Source organism: Drosophila obscura, unplaced genomic scaffold (assembly GCF_018151105.1).
Source record: "Drosophila obscura isolate BZ-5 IFL unplaced genomic scaffold, ASM1815110v1 contig_49, whole genome shotgun sequence".
NCBI lineage: Eukaryota > Metazoa > Arthropoda > Insecta > Diptera > Drosophilidae > Drosophila > Drosophila obscura.
In genome coordinates, this window is record NW_024542838.1 from 21,528 (window position 1) to 29,379 (window position 7,852).

The 7,852-nt window shown below is 43.8% G+C and overlaps 1 long non-coding RNA gene across 2 annotated transcripts; it reads right to left on the reverse strand.

Moving 5' to 3' along the window:
- Positions 1–381: 381 nt before the first annotated feature.
- On the reverse strand, positions 382–1,272 carry LOC121404909. 2 transcript variants are annotated; one of them, XR_005968270.1, is made up of 3 exons: positions 1,186–1,272; positions 876–1,134; positions 382–820 (listed from the first exon to the last, which is right to left on the reverse strand). It is a non-coding gene; the product is annotated as an uncharacterized LOC121404909 (long non-coding RNA). The 2 variants fall into 2 exon arrangements; XR_005968269.1 differs by having other exon boundaries at positions 1,190–1,271.
- Positions 1,273–7,852: the final 6,580 nt, after the last annotated feature.

The window sequence follows — 7,852 nt, forward strand, 5'->3', positions numbered from 1 at the left end:
TCGACGCGGGCCCGTCGCATTTACGAAGCCGAAAGCAGAGGCAAAGGCTAGTTTAAAAGAGAATGGAAGAAGTAACCTTGAAGCGTCAAAACGAAAAGACATGGCTCTATCGACTCGGCTATTGATGCTGATCAAGAATATATATACTTTATGGGGTCGGAAACGTTTCCTTCTCTGCGTTACACACATCCACTTTTACCACAAATCTAATATACCCCTTAACTCTTTTTTGAGTACGGGTATAAATAGAACGTCAGGTGATGGTATCCTTACTATTTACTCCAGCCCTGTTGGAGTATCAGAGTTAAGTGTCATACCTTTCTGACGCCATACTACGTTCCGATCTGGAGCTAGAAAGAAAATTAAAAAACGAGTCAAAAAAGTCACCTGGGCTTGATCGCATTTGCAATCGAGCGATAAAGGCACTGCCGATCTCTGCCATCACTTACTTGACGCTCATCTTTAATGCTGCTCTCAAATTTGGCCATTATCCAAAAGCATGGAAGACTGCCACGGTCACCATGATACCGAAGCCAGGCAAACCACCGGATCAGCTGGCATCCTACAGGCCAATCAGTCTTCTCTCTGGGCTATCTAAGCTTCTCGAGCGCCTCCTACTGGGTCGATTGTTTGAGGTAAGCAGCTTTGCTAGTTCTATTCCAAACCATCAGTTTGGTTTTTGTGAACAGCACTCAGCAGAACAGCAAATTGGCAGAGTCACCCAGTTCATCCTACAGGCACACGAGAAGAAAATGCACTGTTCAGCAGTTTATATGGACGTTCAGGAAGCTTTTGACAGAGTGTGGCACGAAGGTCTCCTCTGTAAACTAAAGAGATTAATCCCGGAAAGCCTTCACCGCATACTCACCAGCTACCTAACCGGCAGATCCTTCAGGGTTTTTTGCAACGGCGTCACCTCTTCCACAATGAACATTGCAGCTGGAGTACCACAGGGCAGTGTTCTCGGACCTGTGCTGTACAATGTGTACACTAGCGACATGCCAAAGCCACCCAGATACAGCTGCAATATGTTTGCTACATACGCTGACGATGCAGTCTACTTAGCGTCGGCTTACAACATAAAAAGCTGCATCACCAACATGGAGAAGCTGCTATCTGATGCTGCCAAATGGGCTAAAAAATGGGGAATTACGATCAGTACAACAAAAACGGCTCATGTCTTACATACGCTCTCAACAACATCTACACTGCTGCAGCATCCATCTCCAAGGCTTTCCGAGCAACACCTGGCCATCAATAAATAAAGCCCCAATAAATTGTTCATAATGCTAAGTATAGTATTGTATAACAATAAAATCCTTCTTAACGTGACGTAGACTGGCTCCCCTGAACCTGCTGGTTCAGGTCAAGGATGGAGCTGGTCTGCGTTACGTTAAGACATTACGTATTGAGATTACAAGCGTACGGTTCAACAAAAAAAAAAACTGCGGAATTATTAATTAGTTTTAAAACAATTAATAGTAAAAATTAGATAAAATTACACAAGTGTTATTTACACTGTGTAGAGATTTCTTTGTTAATTATTTCGGGCAATACATTGCGTTGTACCGAATTGGTGATTCGTGAAAACTCAACATAACCAAAGTGCCCCAAGGAAAAAACGTGGGGAAGGCTGCAGCTGCTGCTGGCCATATTGTCAACCCAAATTAATAAGCCCCTGTTGTCTGTATTGGAGGAGGAGTTGGAATTGGAATCGGCTGCAGTACAGTGGTCCATAGAGGATTCGCCAATCGTCGAGGAGTTGGAATTGGAATCGGTTCGCCAATCGTCGAACTAAAACAACCAGTTTTAGATGCTGGCCCTCGAATACGGGACATTATAGTCCTAGGAAAGAGTGAACTATTCCCTAACATTCCAAATGAGCAGGAGCAGGAACTCTCCTCTACCGGACGAATGGAGCTGGCCGCTTTGATAAAAAATTATTTTGATCAACGCAAGCTCGACATCGGCCCCCACTGCACTCGCCTGCCAGAGGAAATTTCAAATTTGTATAAGGCGAAGATAAGGCCTACTGGGACAATTCGCTTCGGATCACCAAAAATGACCGAACCGAAATTGAGGCAGTATTTAAAATAATCGACAAGGAGTACCACTGCACATTTGAATGGATGTGCAGGTTAAAGTCAAAATTAAAATGGCATATCATGTTACACCTAAAATCGCACATGGGTGTAAAGGAATTTGCCTGCGAGTAAGTATATGAAACTTCAAAATATTTAGTAAAATTAAATTAAATTTATACCTTTTTCCAGACTTTGCCAATTTTTTCTAGCCAATTCGGATGAGGAGAGACGATCAATTGAGGAGTCTATGGATCTTAGGGAGCCCCCCACACCCAACTCTAGCTTCAGACCAATCACATTGGCTGAGATAGAGACACAGATCAAGGACCTGAAATTGAAGAAATCCCCCGGATTAGACAATATTGACAATCGGACAACCAAGCTGCTTCCAAAGTCAGCATTGTTCTACCTGGTTCTGATTTGCAATAGTGCGCTTCGATTTGGTTGTTTTCCTAGCCTGTGGAAGCGTGCAGTTGTCTCAATGATCCCCAAGCCTGGCAAGCCAGTGGACAAATTGGCCTCATACAGACCCATCAGCTTGCTGTCTTGCTGTCAAACACGCTCATGCACACCACTGGCACTTAAATGCATACACACTATCCGCCTGATCTTCCTTTATCTTCCTCTCTATTTGTTATTTGGTATTGTCACGTTTACGACAATCTTAAATTTGTTACTCCTTTTCTCATTAATACATGTACCAATATGTATATGTAGACCACCATGCTGCCGTCATACACCACTCCATTTTCATCACAACCTAATAACATCTTAGCTGTGATATGTATGACGGTGGCCGCCATTAAAAAAAAATTGTTCATCAATTCTCATTTCACCTTATAAATGGTAAGATCCTTTCTTACCTTCTTCACCAAGCCATTACCATTCCCCAAAAATTACCCAACCTCTGTGTCTCGTGCATGGAACTGCTGGTTTCGCCCAACAATCGGGTAAGAGGGGGGATGAATGAAGACCCACATAGCCGCACTATAGACATGACTGGATCAAGTCTGCGGGCCACTACTCAGGTGCTGGCACTGTCCTCTTAAATATGTTCGCCTGATAGTAACCGAAACTGGGGGCAGTGCTTGAACAAGCCACAGCACCACTTGTTTCCTCCAATTATTTGTAGTAGGAAACATATTGAGACTATGTATGTATGTTTGTGATTTTCAGTCTCTCTTTATTTTGGTTCTTGTGCCCATTGGCCGTTATGGTTGAAGCTTTGTGTGCGCTGTTTTTCTCTCTAAATAGCCCCATGCCCCCACCAAAATTGTGACACATTACCATTTTAAATCGATCGAGCTTATAAGAAAATGACAAATAAAAATATACATTACTGATGAAAAAAAAAAAAAAAAGATAAGGAAGCTACAATTGTGCCCCCTACCAAGGGACAAGGGATGACCGCTGCATATGCTTCAGAACCGACAGGTGGGTGCGTCTCCCTAATATCTAGCTCGGAAGACGAAGAGGAACACCCCTCAATGATACTGCCAGATTCCCCAACACCATCGATGCTTGGACGGGGTCAGGATTCACCCCCTAGGCTTGGAACAGGCGAACACGGCACTCCCTCTCCTGCGGGCACGGAGGAGCCTCCCATCGCCCCAACGCTTCCACGCAACGATGAGATTTCCACCAATCATACCCAAACGCAAACACATAAAGTCTCCAAAAGCTTCCCCGCCCCCCCTCAAAGAAATAAATTATCTCTCCATAATGGCGTAGCCTCGCTTCTCTCTCACCGCTCTCAGCAGGAACATGCTCAGCTAAACTTGACGAAGAAAACAGTTACAGACCAGCAACATTCAAGTGTTGCAATTACAGACCAGCAACATTCAAGTGTTGCCATTACAGATCAGCAGCACTCACATATTGCCATTTCAGACCAGCTGCATTCTGATGCAGCAAATTCAGACCAAGAACCAATAAATGTTATAGACAAGGCAAGCTTATCGACCAACAAACTGAATATATCGGCTCCTGCTGACCAGGGATGATGGATGTTTGGTCGAGGAGCGTTTTCCTCAATATCGTTGTTCAAGGATGGGGGTGTGTCAATCTCCAAGTGAGCTAATTAACTCGATGCGAAGAAATCTGCTGGAATCCAATTATAATCCGAAAAGTCGAGGGGGGTTCAGTTGAGTGCTAGCCAATGACTATTTATTTGGTTTCTAAGTGCATGAGCACTGAGCATAAGCGGGCTTCTGTGTGGTGAATTCAATTACAAATTTAGTGCAAGAGCGTAACAAAGAGAGTAAAACATGAGCGTAAGGTACTACAAGGCGAGGGTCATTTAAGTGATTATTATATTATATTATGGCCTTAAGAGTTTGATCGAACATCCCGGCCCCGTTGAAAGGATTGCTTTCAAACTACCGGAAGAATTGCCAACTTGTGTACTGGCCTGCAGCAAGTTCCATTCGCGGTGCGGAGGTGCACCACGCGTACACGACCATCCCTTCCGAGCACTGTAGACTGCACTCGGCCTAGTTTCCAGCGTAGTGGGGGCAGGTTGTCCTCATGAATGATGACCATTGTGCCCTCAGTGAGATTCGTTGAGGGTGCTGTCCATTTCGTGCGAGATCGCAATTCGTTGACGTAATCCATCGACCATTGCTGCCAAAACCGTTGCTTGACGGCGGTGATCATGTCGTAGCGGTCCAAATTCGACAACTTGACGTTTTCGAGGGATCTCTCAGGCAACGAACGCAATGATTCGCCAACCAAGAGGTGACCAGCCGTAAGAGCGTTGAAGTCGTTCGGGTCTGACGAGAGTGGTGATATCGGGCGCGAGTTAAGGATGGCTTCTATCTGCACTACGACGGTGCTCAGTTCTTCAAACGTAAACCTTGTGTTTGCCAATGTTCGATTCAAGAGCCCCTTCGCACTCTTGACGGCCGCTTCCCAAAGGCCTCCGAAGTGAGGTGCCCTGGGAGGAATAAAGTGGAAATTAATAAAATCTGTGGCGCAAAATCTATAAATTTCATCTTGGGTCTCCTTTTTGAACATAAACCTTTTGAGTTCAAGCAGTTGATTTGATGCCCCGACAAAATTAGTGGCATTATCGCAGAAAATGTCTGCCGGAAATTTTCGACGACCTCCCATCCGCTTCAATGCATTCAAGAACGCCTTCGTTGATAAGTCCGAAACTACTTCAATGTGAACGGCTTTGGTGAGAAGGCAAACGAACACGGCCAAGTACGATTTTGTAGGCCCCTTTCCTCGAATCCGTAGATAGGTATTAATTGGTCCACAAAAATCCTTCCACAAAAGCCTTCGGATAGTTTTCGCTGGTAACCTGGAATGCCTGAACTGTGTCTAACGCCGGCCCCTTTAGGCAGGTCAGCAAATAATTAAACCTTTCTATGTTAGACAGTCCAGACTCACGCACAATAAGTTGATCGAACGAATTTATGAAATTCTTATAATTCGCATAAGTGCCGTCAAACGTAGGCAGCGACAACCTCGGCAACGATGACCGCACTGGCGGCGGGTGGTGATCCGGCGTCAATATGCTAGCGTTCAGATCTCCTCCTAGTTTTTCCTTTATGGATAGCTTTATTGCTATGTAGGTATCTTCCAAGTCCGCACGTCCTTCATCGTTCGGACTAAGATCCTCGATGTCAGATTGAACGTTTAGAATTTTCTTGAAATACGTTTCCAAGATGCTCAAGCGATAGCGAAGCTCATCATTACAAATTGGGTTTTCCGATTTGCCTTCCACCACAGATTTGATACGAGAAATATTGCGCTTAATATTGCTCCGTTGGCGTTTCAAATCTTCGAGCGTCGTCATTTTGTTGTGTAGTGTAAATTACACGCACACAGAACTAGAGATTCCAAATTCAAATGCACGCAACAACAGCAAGCAGGCACCAGATCAGCAGCAGCAAGAGAACAAATTTAGAAGCGAGCGACGGCGACAAAAAAAAAGGGTTGAGCGCAATTCCAGTCCAGAGAGTGAGCAAAAATTCCAATGACGGCAACGAAAGCGAAAGTGAAGCAGAGAAATTCGAAGAGATAGATGACTGCGTTGACCGATGGACCACAGCAGGTAGCAGCAATGCAAACGAAACGAGAGCGCAAGCGCCGTTAAATGCGATGTGGGTGATAAGCGAATGATAGAATTAAGCGAGAATGGCGAGAGCACAGTGAGAGGTTGATGAACCCGCGATCGATCAGTTCGCTTCTGATATGATTTTCAGAAATTTGTGGCGGAGAAAGTGTAGTTGTTGCACTTGCAAATTATGTACCGACGAAGCTGTTTGATGGAATATACATAAAATGCGAGTAATTTAATTGTTCACAGAATTAACAGCACGTGCCCCACGTTGGGCGCCAAAATGTTTGGTCGAGGAGCGTTTTCCTCAATATCGTTGTTCAAGGATGGGGGTGTGTCAATCTCCAAGTGAGCTAATTATCTGCGAAGAATCTGTTGGAATCCCAATATTTTTCTTTTTTTTGGGGGTTTGTTTTGTTTTTTTTTTTCTTTTTTTTTTTTTTTTTTTTTTTTTCGCTCCCTTCTTTCTTGTTGGGGTTTTTTTTTTTTTTTTTTTTTTTTAACTTTTTTTAAAATTTTAAAACAGCGTGGTCATTTAAGTGATTATTATATTATATTATGGCCTTAAGAGTTTGATCGAACAATGGAGGTGGACGGATTTGTTGAGGCGATTCCTAACCACCAGCTTGGTTTCAGGCATGAGCATGCAGCCGAGCAGCAAATTGGACGGGTGACGAAATTCATACTTGAGACGTATGAGAGATACATGTACTGCTCAGCAGTCTATATGGACATACAGGAGGCATTTGACAGGGTCTGGCCTGAATTTGTTGGGGTTCTTGGAGACTTTTTTTGGTTTTTTATTTTATGTTCTCTCCTTGGTATAGTGTGTTTTCTATACACAGACACGACAAATTATTTATCAATTCTTATTTTCCGAAACCGTTTTGAGTTTGTTTTGAGTTTCGTTTTCAGTTTACGTAAATGTGTGTGTGCCATGTATTCACACATACTATGCTTGCGTGTGGGCTCTACCATTTTTTTTCCGCTTGAACTGAATTTCGGTTTTTATACCCGTACTCAAAAAAGAGTTAAGGGGTATATTAGATTTGTGGTAAAAGAGGATGTGTGTAACGCAGAGAAGGAAACGTGTCCAACAAGCATTACAAAAAAGAGCTCATTGTGCAAATTGTGAAAACATTTGTAGTTCTACCAGGTGGCATCGCTTCAAAATGCCAAAACAAAACTAAAAAACAAATTCTACAAATTATTGCCATTGCATTTATGTCAAAAACCCCTGTTCGGCTAAGCGCAGACCCATGGCAGCACAAATAGATGCATAGCGATCATTATACCAAAAACTGGTAATTGTAATGAACTAAATTAGCAGTAGTTTGAGAAGACAATCACAAAAACCACATACGTATCGTGTGAACGTGAAAACGAGTCCGATGCGCATCTGAGAAGCCTGCTGTTGAGCTACTGAGCTTTTTCAATAGCGTAGTTTTGTTGTAAGCAGTATAGAAGGCGATACAGAGTCAAAGAGATAGCGAAAGGTTCGAGTCAGGTTGATGACGAGTCGGTTGGAGAGTTAGCTGGATTCAAGACGGGGTCAGATTGTAGACGCGGGGGTTGGTACAAGACGGTGTCGGATTGAATAGCTCGATTCCAAGACGATGTGCAGTGGTTGCTAGATCCTGACTAATTCAAAGGGCAGGCGGGCCGAATTGCCCGTGCCCTAATGCGAGCGAGAGAGCGACAG